Genomic DNA, 20,922 nt, shown 5'->3' with positions numbered 1-20,922 from the left:
TCGTTTCCAGGTTTGGATTTTTATTATTTGTTTGTTGTCAGAATTATGAAATTCTAGGGCTCTTGTTTGTTCTACTTTTGCTGGTTTCGTATCTGTTGTGTTGTGTTTCTAAGGGAAATTTGATGTTTTTGTTCGCTTTGGATGTAAATTGAGCTAGAAAATGAAAAATCTAATGTAGAGATGATGGTGGTTATGAATGATTGAATGATTTGTTATGTGTGAATTGTCTGCAAGGGAGGAGAACAAATATGGAAGAAATCAAATACCCAAGGTGCAAGGAAGCTCCATCCATTACCAGTCTGCAATAACAATAATATACACTACAGGTGTTTGAAAAATTGCCTGAATTACCATGTTCTACATGTTGTTTCAAGAGTTCACATCAGAAAAGTATAGCCCCCTATGGCTAGGTGAGAAGTGGAGCTTTTGAGATCAATGGCACTGATGGTTAGAGATGGTTGATGGTAGTAAATAGGAGGAAATGGTTGAGCTTGGTTATTGTTTGATGGAAGAAGATGGAAGCAATTGAGTTTGTCGAGTGGTAGCAGACATAGCATTTGGTTTATCATGATTCATGGACCATGGTGGTGAGTCTGGAGATGTGGAAGAACTCAAGTGGAGAAATGGCTTTTATTCTCCATATCTGTTTTAGATTAATCTTTGTAATTATTTTACATCTTGAAATTTGTCACAAATCAAGTTAATTTAATTTAATTTTTTTTTTAATTAAACAAGCCGGATAACCCGTAAGCCCGCAAGCTTAACCCATTACGGGTGCGGGTTGAGGAAATGACCACCCGTGAAGAATATCAACCCGCAGGTTTTGGCCCGTGTTAACCCGAATCCGTGTAACCCGTAACAAGCCAGCCCCGGCCCTCCCGTTTGCCAGCTCTATCTAATATATTACAATCACAGTCCTATTCAGACAATATTAGTGTAGTTGTGTAGGGCTGGACTTTGACTATTTGACTAGTATAGGAGACCAAGACCCGTCTTGACTATAACTCCTAATAGCTTCCGTCAAGATCATACTGGTAAAAATAGTAAGAGTTTGACCAAACAAACAACTTAACAAATAAAAGAATGAACATCTAAACCAGAAAATAAAGTTTCCTCAGTGTCAGAAGAAAGATTTTCTTTAACAACAGCAGATGAAGAATTCTGACACTCTGCAACACCATCAGAACTAAATGAAGTAGTTCCCATCAGTTGATGAAGCAATGTAGTAAAAATAGGTGAACATAGACCTTTGGTAAAAATGTCTGCAAGCTGACTTTCAGAGGATACATGTTGAATCTTCACAAAACCCTTCACAACCAAATCCCTAACCACATGATATTGTACATGTTAGAGCACTGCTCGGTCGAACTCGTAAGCGTTGCTATCTCAACCTTGTTCGTCAAGTTTAGGTGATCAAAACTATAAGTCTTGATTTCTAGCCTACTTATAGCTATATCTCGGACTAGGATATGATGTCTAGTTGAGCTTTATACTTCACGACATTCATCGATTGAAGACGAAGATCTACCTGGGAGAGCTTGGAGGAACTTCATCAACAAAAGGTATGTGGAGACTAAAACTTATCTATGACTCAGAAGTCTATTCTATTCTATCTCCTATTGAGACTAAATCGTATCGCTATATAGACTTTACATTATACACATTTGATATTTCAAGCTGAGCTATATAGACTTTATATTATACACATTTGATATTTCGAGCTGAGTTTAACTCGCTTATATCTTTCTCGAAATATGTGTTGGAAATCTTTTTGCTTTAACTACGTTCATCATTATTCTTGTCGAGTTTAGTTGGAAACGATTTATTTGTTGGAAACTAAACAATGAGTCAAAAGATGATCATGTGAAAATTGCCTTGAAACATCTTACATGATTTGTGTGATCATTTGATGTAGACTCAAAATGTTTTGTATTGATCATTCGATCATTTGAAAATTATTTATAAGCTAATAGTTTGTGTGAGACAGCTACTGTCGTCTTCTAAGGATGTTCCAATGATTGAAATGGGAGTTTAGAACAATTAATCATTGTCGGGATATACCACAGTATACATACCAGTATGAAAACTGTTGTAGTGTGATTCAGGTCCGGGAACCAGGTATGCGTACCAGTATGCGAACACTTTTAACTGTCAAAGTCCGGGAACCATGTTTTCATACCCGTTTGCAAAGGGTTTCACCTGAGCTCGGTCCGGAACGACAGTATGCGAACCCATTAGCGAACTGTCGTACATGACCAATGTCCGGAACTGTAGTTTGAGTACCCATTTGCAAACTAAGTTGGTTTAAGTTCTAAGTTGGGTTAAGTATGATTTCATACTCATGAACAAATACATATATAAATGTAGGAATGCAATCTTTGCAAACCGTGGCTAAAATGTTCATGAACTGATTCTTTTGAATCAATCCAATTTTGCTTCAATTATGTCTTGTATAGTTCTATGAGAATATAAACAATTGAACAACTCTATGAGTAACACAATTAGATTCATTTGATTATCATTTGATCTAGAACTGTTAGATGAATGAGGTTTATAGAAAAGTGTTTATATGGCTAACTTCGGTACTATTGTTGAACCAACTCAATATACACGTTTAGGTACGGTTACCCATATCTAAATGAAGGTATATTTCATTTGTGTATAACAAGCTAAGACCATATAACGGTAGAGAGATATTGCTTTGGGTTTAAGCAAACTTATCCTTGAATCTTAAATCAGGATTTTATCTAACAACGAATATTGATTGCTTTGTTTCAAAGCTATCAAACCCTGATTTGAAGACTATATAAGGGAGAACTCTAGCAACTGGGAAACCTGATACGCACACCTCATGTGTGATACTAGTTGCGTACTAGAGTCAATTCTACTTTAACCTAGGTTTTTCCTAAAACCATTATAGGTTAACGACTTGAAGACTTTATTAGGATTCTGAAGCCAGACCCGACTATTTTCTCTATAGTTGCGTGTTCCGATCTTACTTGTTCTGTCGTATTGAGTACCATCTTCTCTAAGATTGGCTCGAGATTTATCTCCGATATGTAAGATATAAAAAATAATCACAAAGCTCTTCATCTCATTCTTTCTGATTCCACAATAACATGTTCTACTACCATATATAGTTAAGTTATTGTGAGGTGATTGATATTTCTAGGATGTTCTTCGGGAATATAAGACCGGATTATCAATTCGTTTATGTTCACATTTATCAAAAGGCGGAACAAAAACTCCATAGGTATTTCCGCGGGAAATGATCAATGCCTAATAATGCATAATTCTAGATCATTTTGTTGTCGTTTATCCCATCTCTAGTGTCTTGGTGTTCTATTTTATGACAAATCTTGTATTTTATGCACATCTCCGTTAAAGGTTAATTTTATCGGAATAATCTCATTTTATAATGTGTTATAGGTGGTTGAGAAAATGGTGAATAGGAGATCAACTGGACGATGAATGGAGTGTAAGAAAATTAATTTGGATGCATTAGTTGGGTCAAGGAGTTGATAAAATGATGAGTTACAAGGGCGTGGAGATCTGTAGATTTGGTGTTACAAAGATGTTGGCACATGTTGGTTCAATTATAGATTGTTTTTGCAAAGTCGTGTTGTTAAATGATAAATGAGGCAGGGGAGCATTCTTGGCAGTCATGTGAAAAGAAGAAATGGAAATGCTGGTTCATATAAAGCTCCAGAGTCCGAGATATAAAAGCCAGTCCAAAAAGGTCATCAAGACCCACTCAACTTTGGATTCACACGTGTAATGTACCTTACCATTTTCTCTAGAAACCTAACTTCAGTACTCTACCAAATCATGTCGACAACACCCTAGCATTCACTTACCCAATTTCTTCCTCTCACTCTCAAACCCATACCTCCACCACCAGCCCCGAGAAAGCTATTCTTCCCCACTTATCTCAGATTTTGTCTAATAGCCTTTTCCCATCTCCAAATTCTAAACCAAAACCCATTCTAGTTTTATTGTTAGAACCATCAACTTCCTCTTGTCGTTGTAACTTAGCGATAGGTAGGGTGGCTTGATTGATTGAGCAAGAAGGAAAAATATATGATGGATTATGTCCGCTGACGTTATACTGGCAACAACAACAACACAAGACATGGCTCTCTGAATTAGTAATGGTGAGGTGTTTCTAGTGATCTAGTACTACTTATATTTTATTGTTTATGGATTGGTGAGAATTGGGAAATATGGCTATAAATTGGGGAGTAGTCTGCATTTTGAAGGAAAGTCCGGAGTCGGCGCATGCCGTAGTTTTAGGTTTTGGGTTTATTTCAATGTTTTTTATGTTCTAAAATCTCTGTTAGGGCAAAGATGAAACCCTTTAATAATTAGAATTCTCTTATTAGATTTTACTTGTTCTTCTACCTGAAATTTTATTGATTAACATGTCTTAATTTCCGAATTTTGTCAATTTGCTTTCACCTTGTATGTCAAGCATCCAAGGTAGTTTGGTTAATTTTTTGTCAAAATTCAAGCCTATGTGAACTGATTTTAGTTCAATCCTCGATTACTTGTGCTTTAGAAAGACAAGTAATGCTAGGGATTGACGTATTAGCCGATGTTAAGTCATATATGTGTACAAGTGATTATATCACATCTTGAAGGTAGTTTGAGGCTAGCATCTATATAGCTCCTTGATTAATAGAGAACTATTATATCAAATTAGGATTCTATGCATTTTTGGGGTGGATTCAAAGCCCCGGTTTATCTTTCACTGCTTTTTAATCTTGTTGCTCTATTATAATCATCAATCTTTTCGTCGTATCGACAAACACCATCTTTAAATTAGTACTGGTAGAACCTTAGAAGTTTAGTTTCACTAATCCAACTCCCCGTAGGATCGACCCGTATTTGCTATTGTCTGCGTTATAGATATCGTGTGCTTGTGGTTTATAATCCTAGGTTTCTAGTCCTACCAGGAGACATATTTATCTATCTGAGTATACTTTTTTGTGGGAGACAATTTTTTTTTATCAAGTCTTCGACTTTGGGTCGTAGCAAATCTTAGTTGTGGGTGAGATCAGCTAAGGGAATCAAGTTCGTAGAGTGATCAGATTTTATATAGTGGTAAATAAGGTTGTCGTTCACTCGGACTTTGTTGAGATTGATTCTAGGCTTAAATACTAAAAATAAGAAAATATATACAAAAAATGTCACAGGATGAAGAATTTACTGGGACTCAGGATTTCACTGTTTTTCATATTCAAGTGGTTCAGAAATTAATCCTAGACAATTATAGCTCAAAATAAAAGAAATATTAACTCTATTCTTTGCCAAAGTAGATTTCATAAAACATTAATTGTAAGTTGTGAGCATGACGCATCAAAAGTAATCAAAACTAAGCATGTGACATCAGACAAAATAACAAATAATTAATTGAAATCATAAAACAATTAAATTCTATGCACATAGTTATAAAAGAATTAATTTAATTACCAGATGGGTGAAAAACAACTTCATTCATCGTCCCAGTGATGGGTTTAGCTTCTCATGATGCAAACACACTCAAAAAGATAATTCATTGCTCAAAAGCTGCTTACAAGGATGATAATATTGGAGAAAATAATTAAAAATCGGGTTTGTAACAGTTATAAGTGTTACAAACCAGCTGTTACAGAGAACGATATATGTGAACTGTCACTGATGCTGTAGCATACGACCCTCACCCCTCTGTCATTGTCACTGTTGATAAACGACTGTCTCTGCGCGTCTAAAGTTCTTCGTGTTCTTCACAGCAGCAGAAATGGTGATTTCTTCAACTTGATTTTCTCGACTCTGTGATGCTCTGTAATCTCCCCAAACTCTCCATCCCCCTTCTGCTCGACCCCAACAACCTATTTATACACCTTTGGACCAAGAATAACTCCTCATTAATCCAAGAAATCTTCCCATTACTCGGCAGTCGATGAAAATATTCCTGAGAAGTTTTCTTCTCATTCTTGTCTTCTTCATGCGTCTGTTGTAGTCAACCTCCATCCAAACACTCTTCTATACATCCCAACATGTATCAAACACGCTCAGGCCACAAGAACTCTTCCCAAACATAACCAGAAATCCCGTGATATCCTCGAGTAAATATCCTTCCCCTGTTTTGCTTGACACAAGAATTAAACCCTGTTTTATCGAGTCTAGAGTGATTACCAACCCTGTTTAGTCGAAACAGGGTATATCCAATCCAAAGAACTCATTGAATCCGGCCAAAGCTCCAGCAAAATCTTGCCTGAAATACCCGTGAAAATTTCACACCTCTGTTTCCTTCCAACTCGAGTTATAGCCAAATTCAATCAACAAAATCACTCATACTATCCCTGTTATGCTCTAACAGATGCTTGCCATCAGTTTCAGCCGTTGAGTCTCCTCGGAAGAGCACCAAAACTCGAACCCTAATTCTGCCATTAAAACACCAAGTTTTCCCGCCAATTTTCAAATTCAAAGGTGAAGAAGTTGACCTCCCCCTAACCAAACCGGGGGTACAAATAGCAGGTGCCCAACTTAGGTGCCCCTTATCCAAAGTGAGGGTGCCTTTAGTAATTTTCTCCGGGTGTCCGAAAAGCACTTTTCGAGCAACTTTTTCCATACAAGTGTACTTCTCCAAAAACACCTAAACCAACATAAAAACACTCATAATAAGTATAAAATCAAGCACTAACAATACAGACACTGAGGACAATTCAAACACAAAATTGTGTCAATCAAATACACGTGCAGCAAGCCGTTAAAATTGTGTCAATCAAACTTATTATTTGCTAGTCATCGAGCAAAAATAATATAGAAAATAAAATGACTACACTTAGCACGTGCAGCAAGCCGTTAAACCGCTAGGTGGCCCTAGCGGCGGAGTGTTGTCTCCGGAGGGTTTACCAGAGGTGTACCCACAAAACCTTTACTCCAGACCCTAGCTATCTACGTAGAACCTTGGTAGGCACTAAAGAATATCCTTGGTTGGCATACAAACATTGACTATAGGAGGAAGTACCCTGATGCGAAATTTCAATTGTTGTACACGAGTTTGCACTCAACATACTATAATTCATATATAAGTGACAGAGCTCTACTCAAATAGTTTCTAGACATCATAACCGGAGTCAACCAATCACATGGAAAGATTAAGAAGATGGATAAATAGAAAAATAGATGGGTTAAAGTGAACGGTGTTTCCCATATCTGTCTAAAGGCCTCTGCCAAGATGAACCTATCCTAATGGACTGAGATACCGGTCTGACTAATATCAACACAACTGGAAAATACAAGGGAAACACTGGTCGATAAACCTAACTCTAGGTCAACACAACTGGCATACACAAGGGCACCAGTGGTCGACTTTATTGAATTTATTCCGGTTGGTTTGATGGTCTGGTCTCAATTTTTTTTGTGGTATCTCAATCACTATATTTCACCCTAGCAATGGTAACAACTTGAATCGTGTGCCCCACCAAATCACTTTAAAAAATAAAAACAGAAGGATTATGATTCAACGAGATATGGCGAAAGTACCATGTTTTTTTTTTTTTTTTTTAAATTCTAACACCTGAGCTCTGTGCTTTTATGAATAGACTCTTTAGATGTTTCCATCTAATCAGATTGGTTCCTCAACTCCTACAACCAAGATGTTCCCATCCACTTAGATTGGTTAGTGCCATCCTTAATAAACATAAATTTCTAGGCTTTGGAGTTTATTTATTGCAACTAAAAAGTTTCTCCCATACCCCCAAATTTAAACCTAACATTGTCCTCAATGTTCTAAAAATAAAATTAAAAGCATGAACAAGGAGAAACTGTTTACCACTCGAAGCAAAAGAGTTAAGGAAAGATATTACCGTGTTGCATGAGATTGGGTTACCTCCGAAGAAGTGCTAAGTTTAAAGTCTTCAGCCAGACATCGGATGGAATTAATCACCTCATAGAATCATAAAGCAGTAGCCGGAATAACTGTGGGTTATCTGGATCAAAAAGTGCTAACCACAAGAAGAGAAAACTACAACAAACCAAGAGGACATCGAAATTCCCTTGTTTAAGACAACTACATCTAGTTGTGGTTCAGGTTCAGGCTCTATAAAAGGGTCTAAAAAATATTTCATCAGTTGGATTTCCTCAAAGGCATTCTGAAGATCAGGCTGAAGAATCTGGAAATACTCAATTAAGTACTTAGAAGCGCATAACAAAAGCCTGAATAATTGGGGATCCTCTAAGTCAATCATATTTGACTCACACAGCTGACCACAATGAAAGAGTTGGTCTTCCTTAAGAAAATGTGTCGACCCTATTTTCCTAAAGTAATTAGGTTTGGTCTCAAAACTTAATAACCGACACATCTGAAAATCATATGTTCCCACAATTGTAAGAAATGTTTTTGGTGGGAAAACAAAGTCAATCTTGGTATCATTGCCTGGGTTAACCATATCAACCAGAGGATGAGTTTCTAACAACTGAGCTCTCTTATGGACACAACTAGGTTAAGGAAAAAGTGTATTAAGATAATCTTGTAAGATGGTTGAGGCACAAATGTCAAGTCCTACACGAGGGAACTTTCTAAGAGTTAAAGGTAAGGCACCAGGAAAGTGATAGTCACCCTCAAACTTAGAGTTTTCAGTGTCTCTAGGTAGACTAGTCACAATTTCCCTAATTTCTAAATCATTAGATTCCTGAAAATGGTCAATTGATTCTTCTAAGTTGTAATAAGGTGCATCCTCACTCATTTTTACGAGTTCACTTTCTTTGTCTAAAACTGTTGTTTCTAAATCGCTAGATTCAAAATAAACTCGTTCCTCTAAACCATCATTGGCTTCATAATCAAAAGGAAGTAAAACTTCGTCTAAAACGGTATTATCTCTAGTCAAATCCCCTTCCTTTTGAATAGGTGGATAATAATTAAAATTATCGGGATTTGAACCAGAAATATCATTATCACTATCAAGCTCAATAGGAGTAACAAATTCCTGATCACCATGCCTAAATACTTCAGATTCTTCATCAACATTGTCCACATCATACTCATCATTATCATAACATGGAAATGTCTGAACCTCATCTACACAAGGAGTGTCACCAATTCTAACCTCGATATCTTGATTATGCAAATAACTATCCTCATTTTCAAGAGTATTATTGGATACACTATATCGGAAATTCAAGTAATTTCGAGCAATACTTTCGTTCGTCTCTAACTCAAGTCTACGTGTCGACTCAACTATCCTCTCTTCTAAAGAAAGCTCCCTAAGTGTTGGATCTAAGTTTTCAGTTAACCTATTGAGGATATCTTACAAAGAAGATTCGGTCGTTGCTGCAGTTCTTTCGTCCATAACTATGTTGTTCACCTTATCTAATTTGTATGTCGATTCAGCTAACTTACGTGATGACTCAGCTAAATTCCTGAGAGACTCTTCTAGAGAAGGAATAGGAACTGAAGGATCATAAAAAGGACTACTTTTCAATAGTTTGATTGTATCCTCTAAAGACGAAGAACTAGTATTATAATCTTCTTGCCCGTATGACCGATGCGCGTGTGGATAGTAATTGGGCTCACCATGGTATGACCCAAAACCTTGAAAAGGTTGGCGTGCCCAACCACTATTCACACTATTATCATAAAAAGAGTAATGTCCATGTTGTTCAGTTGGATAATCATTGTATTGGCTATACCAGTTCGACATCCTAACTGCAAGGGAATTCTAAAAAAGCACAAACAAGGCTGACTCGACCACAACAAGCCTATTTTATCTAGAAAACAAAAAGCATGATGGATCCACTTAGATTGTTTCTAGACTATCTTCTATTCTTTCGAAAAGGAATTCGTTACAATATGAGCAAACCTCTCTGGAATCAATCCGAGTTAAAGTAAGTTGAATAGAGACGAGGGAAGCTCAGTGGAGATTTGATACCCAAGGCCTCACCGGCGTTACAAGGCGGCGTATTCAACTCACAGAAACTATCATGAACTTCAAAGTATGCTCAAAAGAGTAACCAATATTTTTCGAACGACTTTCCTAATAAGCTCGTTACCCTATCGGTCTCGTTCTAGTCCAAATTTTAAGGCTTAGTTTTGCGTAGGTTACGTGTTCCTAAGGCGTGCAAGAAGGAAACGGTGATGAAATACGAGTCCTTATCTTGATTTGGACAGGCCTTTCCCTTTACTAGAAAATTAAATCCGATTTTAGGTCCTCAACATATATGCATACAAAATCATCCAGTAAACCCGCTGACAGGGGTTTCACGGGTGTTTAGAATTCTTACCTCCCGTTCCAGACGGGGGATGAACTGTTGAAGTCGACTCGGGCCACCGACTCCAATGTCAGTGTACGAACCCGAGGGGCCGAGGCGATATCGTAATCGCCGTCCTTCCCTGTGCAGTTTATATTTAAACTAACCCTTCCTTAGGGTTTTAAAAATAAAGTCCAATGTTCAACGTCCAAAAGAAAAGAAAAAAAATGTCCAAAAATAAAATATTACAAAAATAAAAACCTTAATTACATTTTCTAAAAAAATAAAAATAAAATTATTTACAAAATCTTCTTCTTCACTCCTTTTGGATTTATCTTCTCTTTCCTTTTTGGGCTTTTCCTTTCTTTTCAGAACTTTCTCTTTTCCTTTAGCTTAGATCCAAAACTGAAAGCAAACAAAAATACCAAAACGCGTAAAAAAAACAAATAAAATAAAACCTAAAAACAAATCTATAAACAAATCCGCGTCGGCGGCGCCAAAAATTTGATCTGATTTTATATAGTGGTAAATAAGGTTGTCGTTCACTCGGACTTTGTTGAGATTGATTCTAGGCTTAAACACTAAAAATAAGAAAATATATACAAAAAATGTCACATGATGAAGAATTTACCGGGACTCAGGATTTCACTGTTTTTCATATTCAAGTGGTTCAGAAATTAATCTTAGGCAATTATAGCTCAAAATAAAAGAAATATTAACTCTATTCTTTGCCAAAGTAGATTTCATAAAACATTAATTGTAATTTGTGAGCATGACGCATCAAAAATAATCAAAACTAAGCATGCGACATCAGACAAAATAAAAAATAATTAATTGAAATCATAAAATAATTAAATTCTATGCACATAGTTATAAAAGAATTAATTTAATTACCAGATGGGTGAAAAACAGCTTCCTCCATCGTCCCAGTGATGGGTTTAGCTTCTCATGATGCAAACACACTCAAAAATATAATTCATTGCTCAAAAGGTGCTTACAAGGATGATAATATGGGAGAAAATAATTAAAAATCGGGTTTGTAACAGTTATAAGTGTTACAAAAGACAATATATGTGAACTGTCACTGATACTGTAGCATATGACCCTCACCCATCTGTCGTTGTCACTGTTGATAAACGACTGTCTCTGTGCGTCTAAATTTCTTCGTGTTCTTCACAGCAACAAAAATGGTGATTTCTGCAACTTGATTATCTCGACTCTGTGATGCTCTGTAATCTCCCCAAACTCTCCATCCCTCTTCTGCTCGACCCCAGCAACCTATTTATACACCTTTGGACCAAGAATAACTCCTTATTAATCCAAGAAATCTTCCCATTACTCGGCAGTCAATGAAAATATTCCCGAGAAGTTTTCTTCCCATTCTTGTCTTCTTCATGCGTTTGTTGTAGTCAACCTCCATCCAAACACTCTTCCACACATCCCAGCATGTATCAAACACGCTCAGGCCACAAGAACTCTTCCCAAACATAACCATAAATCCCGTGATATCCTCGAGTAAATATTCTTCCCCTGTTTTGCTTGACACAAGAACTAAAAACTGTTTTATCTAATCTGGAGTGATTACCAACCCTGTTTAGTCGAAACAGGGTATATCCAATCCAAAGAACTCATTGCATCCGGCCAAAGCTCCAGCAAAATCTTGCCTGAAATACCCGTGAAAAGTTCACACCTCTGTTTCCTTCCAACTCGAGTTCTAGCCAAATTCAATCGACAAAATCATTCCTACTATCCATGTTATGCTCTAACAGATGCTTGCCATCAGTTTCAGCCATTGATTCTCCTCGGAAGAGCACCAAAACTCGAACCCTAATTCTGCCATTAAAACACCAAGTTTTCCCGCCAATTTCCAAATTCAAAGGTGAAGAAGGTGACCTCCTCCTAACCAAACCGGGGGTGCAAATAGCAGAAGCCCAATTGAGGTGCCCCTTATCCAAAGTGAGGGTGCCTTTAGTATTTTTTCTCTGGGTGTCCGAAAAGCACTTTTCGAGCAACTTTTTCAATACAAGTGTACTTCTCCAAAAACACCTAAACCAACATAAAAACACTATAATAAGTATAAAATCAAGCACCAACAATACAGACACTGAGGACAATTCAGACACAAAATTGTGTCAATCATAGAGTCCTGTTGGGATTCAGAGGCGTGAGGAACGCAACTGTACCTTAATCGGTGTGAGACTTGGTTAGGAATCAACTACATTCTAGTCTGAAATTAACTTGTAGTAGGCTAGTGTCTGTAGCGGCTTAATACAGTGTGGTGTTCAAATCTGGACTAGGTCCCGGAGTTTTTCTGCATTTGCGGTTTCCTCGTTAACAAAACTTCTGGTGTTTGTGTTATTTCTTTTCCGCATTATATTTTCTATATAATTGAAATATCACAGGTTGTGCGCAGTTCAATCAATTGGTAAATCCAACCTTTCATTGTTGATTGAAATTGATTGACACTTGAACATTGATTTTTGATATTGTTCAAGTTATTTCTCATATCAATCAGGCTCACAGATTTCCATCTATTCAATTGCAGATTGTATTGAGAAATTAAGATATAACTCTTGGATGTTTTTTCTTGATTGAGTCTGACTGTCTAGTTGGTTCTCTTGGAATTATATTGGAGTTAGTCTATACATATTGCCGAACGAAGTATTGAGTGTGGTTGTTAGACCCTCGCTTTTTCAGTATCTCTATATGTTTGGCCCTGAAATGAAATACTGGATTAGATGCTAAACAAATTAACTTAAATATTATCACGATGCATCTGTATTGGAAGATTAAAGGAAATACGTAATTCTTTGAATAAACTGAATAACCACTCTAATTCAGAAGCTGTGACAGATAAGCATTTATATTCTGCTTCAGCATAAGACCTAGAAACAATTGGTTGTTTCTTACTTGACCATGAATTAAAGAATCTCCCATAAAAATTGCATAACCTGATGTAGACCTCCTAGTATCAGAACACCTTGCCCAATCAGAATCTATATAAGCCTTAATGGAATAAATATCACCCTTTCTCAAACTAAAACCAAGACCAATAGTTCCCTTTAAGTACCTTAAAATCCTTTTAACTAATAATAAATGAATGTCTGTAGGATCATGCATAAACTGTGACACATAATTGATACCAAATGCAATATCAGGTCTTGTAATTTTTAAGTATTGTAAAATACCAACCAGTGTTTTGTACTCAGCTGGATTCTGTAACAACACACCATCGTGTATAGAAGCTCTGGATTGTTTAACTACAGGAGTATCACAAGGCTTACATTCAAGCATACTGGCCTTGGTTAATAACTCTAAAATATACCTTTTCTGTGTCAGAACAATTAAATCATCATGCCTAATAGCTTCAATGCCCAAGAAATAACTCAAAGGACCCAAATGTTTCATAGCAAACTCAACACTTAAAGCTTGAATTAATGAATTCATAAGCACAATAGATCTACCAGTAAGAATGATGTCATCAACATATAATAGAAGTATAAGCATACCAAAAGCAGAAGCATAAATGAACATTGAATAAACACACACTGATCTGAAAAATCCAAACTTGAGCAAAAAAGCACTAAATATATCAAACCAGACCCTTGGTGCCCGTTTGAGACCATATAAACTCTTCTTCGAATTAAAATCATGGTCTGGAAAATCAGGATTAACAAAACCATGTGGCTGAGCCATATACACATCCTCATTCAAGTAACCATGTAAGAATGCATTTGACACATCCAATTTTTGTATGCTCCAATTATATGTAACTGCTAAAACCAAAACAACTCTCAGTGTGGTAGATTTAACTATACGACTAAAGGTTTCACTATAATCAATTTCATCTTGTTGATTATAACCTAAAGCCACTAACCTTGATTTGAGTCTATCAGTGGTTTCATCTGATTTGAGTCTATCAATGGTTTCATCTGCTTTGCTGACTGCATAGACATGGAGCAATTAGAAGAAAAGGGTGCCGAATCTTCCTTCCGATTGGAAACTGAATGGAGTGGCTACAATATTACCTTTCAAAGTGACTCGGAACCCACTCTAAAACTGCTGATGGGAAGATACACAAAGGCTAGAGAAGAACGTTACAACATTAATGAAGACTTTGAAAATAACATAAATACTTGTATTAACTTCAAAGCTACTGCATTTATCTTAATTTCAAGATTTAGTATCAGAAAGACAACAAGTATAGCAACTTTTTGTAATCTTAATGCCATCCAACATAATTGGACTGGAGAGAGCCTTTTAGTTATTTTGCATAACCTTTATATTGCAGACTGCCGAAATATTGTAACAATTAATGATCCTCAGATTTCTGAGATTCATTTCTATCAATATATGCTATGAGGGTTCTATCCTCTTTGATGGAAAAAATAAAAAAAAACTGCTTTGAGATTAATTCTATACACCCATTTACAACCCAAAACATTCATGTGAGGTTCAGGTTTTACTAATTCCCAAGTGTCATTATCCTTCGAAGCTTTATGTTATTTTTTTTATAGAGACTTTCCACTGTGGGTTTTTCATTGCACTTTTAAAAGTTTTTGGCTCATATGTAATAGATAATAAAGAAGAGAAAGAAACAGGAACAGGATGCTTAACAGACAAATGCATAATAAAATCTTAATAAAAATTTTGGTTTTGCAATACCTCTCATGGATCTGGTTACAATAAAACTTGAAGGAACAGAAGAGGTAGAATCAGATGGTAACTCAGTAAGAACAGGAGAACAAGAATTATCAGGAGTTGAAGCACCAGTTGAGTAATAAAATTCATGTTATGAAAAGAAAACATTTCTAAAAATATGTAGTTTTCTCAGAACATGATCACATCACTTATACCCTTTGTGCAAAGGACCGTATCCTATAAAAACACACCTGACAGACTTGGGAGATATTTTATCTGCTCTTGAGTGAGCCAAACAAGGATAACAAACAGTACCAAGGACTTTTAGAAACACATAATCAGGTAAAGAATTGTAAAGAACTTCAAAAGGTGATTTATTTTGAAGTACATAAGTTGAAGTTTTAGATAAGTTTCAGCTAAAAATGCATCATACCAGAAATGCTTTGGACAAGATGCATTGCAAAGTAAAGTGTTTCTCATCTCAGTGATATGCATGTGCTTTCTCTCAGCTAGGTCATTTTTCTCAGGAGTCTTAGGACAAGAAATTCTTAAAGCAATGCCATGAGAAATGAGAAAATTTCCTAGTGGACCTTTGATAAGTTCACTAGCATTATCCTTTTGAAAATCTTTAATATTTGTAGAAAACGAATTTTCAGTTAAATTCTTAAAAGGAGTGAAACATTTTAAAACATCTGATTTCAGTTCCATTGGATAAATCCAATGAAACCTACTAAAATCATCTATGAAGAGTATATAATACTTATAACCCTGTAAAGAGGAAACTGGAGAAGAACCCCATTCATCACAAAGAATCAATGATAAAGGATAAAGAGCATGAGATGGTGACAATTGAAAAGGTAACTTTTTGCTCTTTGCAATTTGGCAGGAATGGCATAAAGAAATAGGAAGCTTTGAAGAAGTAAGAACAATTTGTTTAAAAGATTGAAGTTGTTGAATGATTTTTTTAGATGGATGCCCTAATCTATTATGCCACAATTCAGGAGAATTCGAAGCATATAAAGCAGGAAAAGCATGAAACAAAGTAGATGAAGAAATTGGATAAAAATTATTAACTATCCTACCTTTTTCCAAAAGTTCATCAGTGGAAAAGTCCATAATCTCACACGCTGTTAGATCAAGCCTAACACTTATTATATGTGGTAAACTGTCCTACTGACAGTAAGTTATGCTTTATTGCTAGTACATGAAGAATATTTTGTAACTGAAAACTAGTATGAGGGGTATGCAGACTAGAATTACCAGTTAAAGAAATAGGTAAAGACTTACCATCTCCAATTCTGACACTCTCCTTGCCTTTGTAACTAGAAGTATTCTGCAGAAGTGATGAATCACCAGTCATATGAGCTGAAGCACCAGAGTCTGACAACCACAATGCTGAACTAGAAGGATCATCATTATCATTGACTGAATTCACATGTAAACTAGTAAAGGATTGAGTAGTACAATTTCCATTTGTTGAAGATTGAGGATCAGTAACACTAACAAAACCATAATTTGGTGGAGGATAATATCTAAAATGACATTTGCTTGCATAATGCCCTTTCTTTCGGTAATTATGAAAATAAACTTGCGACAAATCAAGATGAAACTTTATTGGTTCACCATTTGATGTAGACCCATTCCCACTTTCAAAGTTATTAGTTGAAACAATACCATTCTAAACATTTTTATTTCCATAACCCTTAGTATTTGCAAAATTTGACCCATTCTTTTTCTTGTTACCATTGTTATAGCCATTTCCATTTCCCGAATACCAATTTCTTGCATAAAACCCAGAAGGATGTTGGTTATCAAAAGTAGTACCACTATCTTGATCTTGGTCAGATAACCACTGTTCATGTTTAAGTAACCCTGCCTTCAACTCACCAAAAGTATATGGAGTTTCCCTATTCTATGCTGAAATGAAAAAGTTGTCATACTCCCTTCCCAATCCATTTAACACATGCATTAACAAGTCGGAAGTACTCACTCTTTCACTAATAACAGCTAATGAATCTGCAATGGTCTTAATCTTTTGCAAATATACCAAGATACTCAAATTTCCTTTCCTTATTCCAAATAATTGTGCTCTTAGCATATTCTTCCGAGCAAGATACTGAGATCTACTAGATTCAAGAAATTGCCAAATTTCTCTTGCTGTAGTTAAACCAAAGACATCACCAGATATGGTTGCAGTAAAAGTAGCCTTTAAACAACTAACAACAAACCTATCCATCCTTATCCAATAAACCCATCTGGGAATTAAACTAATAACACCCTCAATCATAAATTTTTCTTCAGGTTCTTGTGTTTCATCAGTGACATGACCATATTAATCAGTTGTGATTAAAATTGACTCAAATTGATCACGCCAAAGAAGGAAATTTGAATTATCTAAATTCAATGAAACAAAATTTGTAATATTCGTGAAAGGAAGAGAGAAATTTGTTGAATTACCAGCATCTGTAGGTTCAGCAGCGGAAGACATTGTTGAAGATGTATTGTTGTTAACGTTTTTATTTCTTCGTACATAAACTTGCATATCAAGATCAACAAAGTAAACAATTAAAGATCAAGAACGTTGATGTTCTTGATGAAGATCAGAGATGAATTAAAGATATTGAGAAAATTATTGTTTGAAATCAGCCAAAAAAGGTTACTTGCAAAGATATTAAGCTGGATTTATAAAATTGATGAAAATTTTCTAGGTTTAGGATCTGAACCTATCTGATACCATGAGAAATCTCAGAGTAAAGAGGTGAAGAATAAAATTGTATTGAAAAACGATATTCAGAAAACTTACAGATTGTCTTATTTCAGATAGTATTAATACCTAATATTACAACCATAGTACTATTCAGAAAATATTAATAAAAATAAAATTGACCAGGACTAGACTTTGACTATTTGACTAGTATGGGAGACCAAGACCTGTCTTGACTATAACTCCTGATAAACTTTATTCCTGTTGTACAAATTTGTGCTAGGTGGCTGATCTACCAATAGATACACATGCTAAAAGTGGGACCCACATCAAAACCTTTAAAAGTACCACATGCTACAACACGTGTCAACATTGGGTTAATAGTAACCTTAATGAATGGTCATGTTTATCCCTTTCATTATTGAAATAAATATCCAGTGAAGATCACATTTTGTGTACGTTTGTGCGTATGTACGAAACAGTAAAGAGAAATAACAAATCTCATTTACATCGTCTTCACTTGCTGTTCTTAAACATGATAATTAATTATTCTTCGCACTTGAATATTATAGTTCACATTATTAGTATCCATATCAAGAGAATTTCAACACGTTATCAGCACGAATTGCTCTGCAATAATCGATGTGGGGCGGACGATACGAAATGGATAATTCTCTTCAACCCTTGCATCTTTCATACAACTTTTGTTATGTCTAACTCGATTTCTGTTTTAATCAGGACTCGTTAAAGGAGATGTTACACATCTTACATATCCTGTTTGTGCTATTGATAGCATAAATAATTATTATGGTAAAGGAAGAGATATCCAAAATAGGTACGTATTTGCAACGATTCATATTTGTGACATTATTCGATTTTCCGAATTTAGCCAAATATTTGAGTTTTGTAGCGTTTTGCTATTTTCCGCTTTATCCAACCAACAGAAGGTTTCTCCGCGTCCTTTTGGATAGCGTAGAGAATAAAAAGTTCCTTTGTTGGTACACCAATGATTTTTGGTGTTAGCGGTTTTAATATCAGAGCGAGGAATTGTTGCATCCTGAGGGATAGCAAAATTTTATATTCCTTTGTTATAATAATCTCCAGAATTCAAAGTAGTTCCACCTAAGGAGTGGAATGCGATAAAAAATGGACACCGGGTTAACAGGGTTAGCCAGTCTCTATCAGCGGTTTTTGAAATGACATGCAGTCGGTATCGAGACGATCTCTTTTAAGATATAAAGAACATGTTCATATTTCTACTTTGATAAATTAATATTTCGTCGACCATAATAGACGAAGTTGGAGATTTGTCGGTATTGTGTTAGACCCGTATATATCACATTTGGAATGTTTTCTTCCTTGTTTTCACCATTGATTTTCGTGGTAATTAGTTCGGCTTAATTTTGGAGAAGATATATGCACCGTATACAATGTTGGGGTGAGCAATAAGGAGAGCTGCATATTTTGCGCCCTTATGTGTTCCCGCTAGCTTTACGACGTGCATTATATGCGCCAATTATATGCATCGACAAGCTTTAAAGAGCTAGTGCTTAATTTGCACTTTGTATATATGTTGTGTTAACAACAACGAGTGTTGCATATGTTAACTGCACCTCGTAGATATACAAACATCGAGCGATTATGAGTGTTGCATTTTTATAAATGATATTAAGAGTTAATATCATGTCTTCTCGTCGCCTGAGCTATTACCTAAAATCACGAATTTGGTGAATTAAATTTGCAGCAGTACCTATGCAAATAAGTTTATCTTTGGCAAAGAAGGAAAATACAATTGTGGTAGGCATATTTGAATATGGGAACCACAATATTTATCAGGTTTGAGAATCTGGTAAACCCCGTACCACCGGAAGTGGAGAAATACGAGACGGTAGCATAATGATTGGATGAATAAGATATCTTTGAGCCTGGAAGAGCTCTGCTATCGTTGTGACATAAAAGACACGATACGCGCATTTGAAATGTCGTTCATTTTTGTTGATCTCTATCGGTCGTCTTGGCAGGACTGGTACTGATATTGAGATAATGTCTATGGTCACAGAATTCGTTTACATTTTACTGTTAATTTTACATGGCAATGTAAATTCTTAAAATTATTCCAGCTGGACAGTAAAAGAGAGAGGAAACCTGATCAGTTCCTCTCCTGGGTTGCATATTATTATTGTTTTCTGCACCCAGTTGCTCCATGGATAGGTTGAGTCATGCAGAACTGAATGTTCTGTTGATGAGACATCCCGCCTAAGGATCAGGCGGTGAATCGTCGACGACATTGATTAAATCCAATTATGTCTCATCTAAATTCTCACACCGAGAAATGCCTGAGGTGTTAGAGATTACTCTGTTGCTAGATTTAGCAAGAGTATGCTTGCTTGATTCAGAATATGTTAAAGTCCTTGCAAGGGTTGCCATGTAATCGCAGCGATTGTTTCTTCTGGAAATATGCTTAGAAGCATAGACGAAAACCTCTTGTATGAGGTATGCCAATCTAATCAGATGACGTCCATATTCTCTTTGAGTTTTGAGTTGATATATCTCCTTACGAGGAGCACATCCATAAAAGTTGCGTTGATATCTATCGGAGATGAATATCCGCATACTGAAATATGGTACAAATGGATTAAAATATCCTCATGCTCTTTAAGAATAATGTAAGATCGTTAATTAGCTGATTATGAAATGGTTGTCGATATTGTTCAGAGTAAATACTTAAATTATTGTGGATAGATATCCCCCTTTGCAAAGGAATTATCGACAGAGTTTATGGGTTGGCAAATATGGACCTCGGTCCATATGGTGTTGTTTTCTCCCTTGTACGCTTTTGAGACTTTGGTCTTAGCATTGCTTACAAATTTGGTTCTTATAAGAAAGCGTAATGAGAGAATTAAGGTCGTTTGGTGTATAACGATAACCTTGACAACGAGTTTCCACGGGCACTAACCAGGTTCATGGGAGAATGGTCTGGTAGTCATAAATGACTCGACATATCACCTGGGTGGTAACTGTGTATCTATACTCATATAAATTTTAAATGAAACTCTTGTTTGTCATCCGTTGATGTTGTATCATCCTAGTAATGCTCTGGGCATTGATGGTGAGCACATTTTATGTTCTTGTGCACTTTGAACTTATTACTCATGTAACCATTGTCATGTTTTTCTGTTTGAGACGTGTTATACAAGATTTGCAAATCCGATGAGAAAGTCTTCCCAACGTTTAGGGGAGGAAAGGCTATCGCCTAAAAAACAACGTGAAGTATCCCGGTTTTCACAAAGATAAACCAGGATGTATCTCATCTTGGTGTTTTCATCACTGAAAGACATTCCGAA

Source organism: Papaver somniferum, chromosome 11, assembly GCF_003573695.1.
Source record: "Papaver somniferum cultivar HN1 chromosome 11, ASM357369v1, whole genome shotgun sequence".
NCBI classification, from domain to species: domain Eukaryota; kingdom Viridiplantae; phylum Streptophyta; class Magnoliopsida; order Ranunculales; family Papaveraceae; genus Papaver; species Papaver somniferum.
This window is presented reverse-complemented; position numbering follows the sequence as displayed.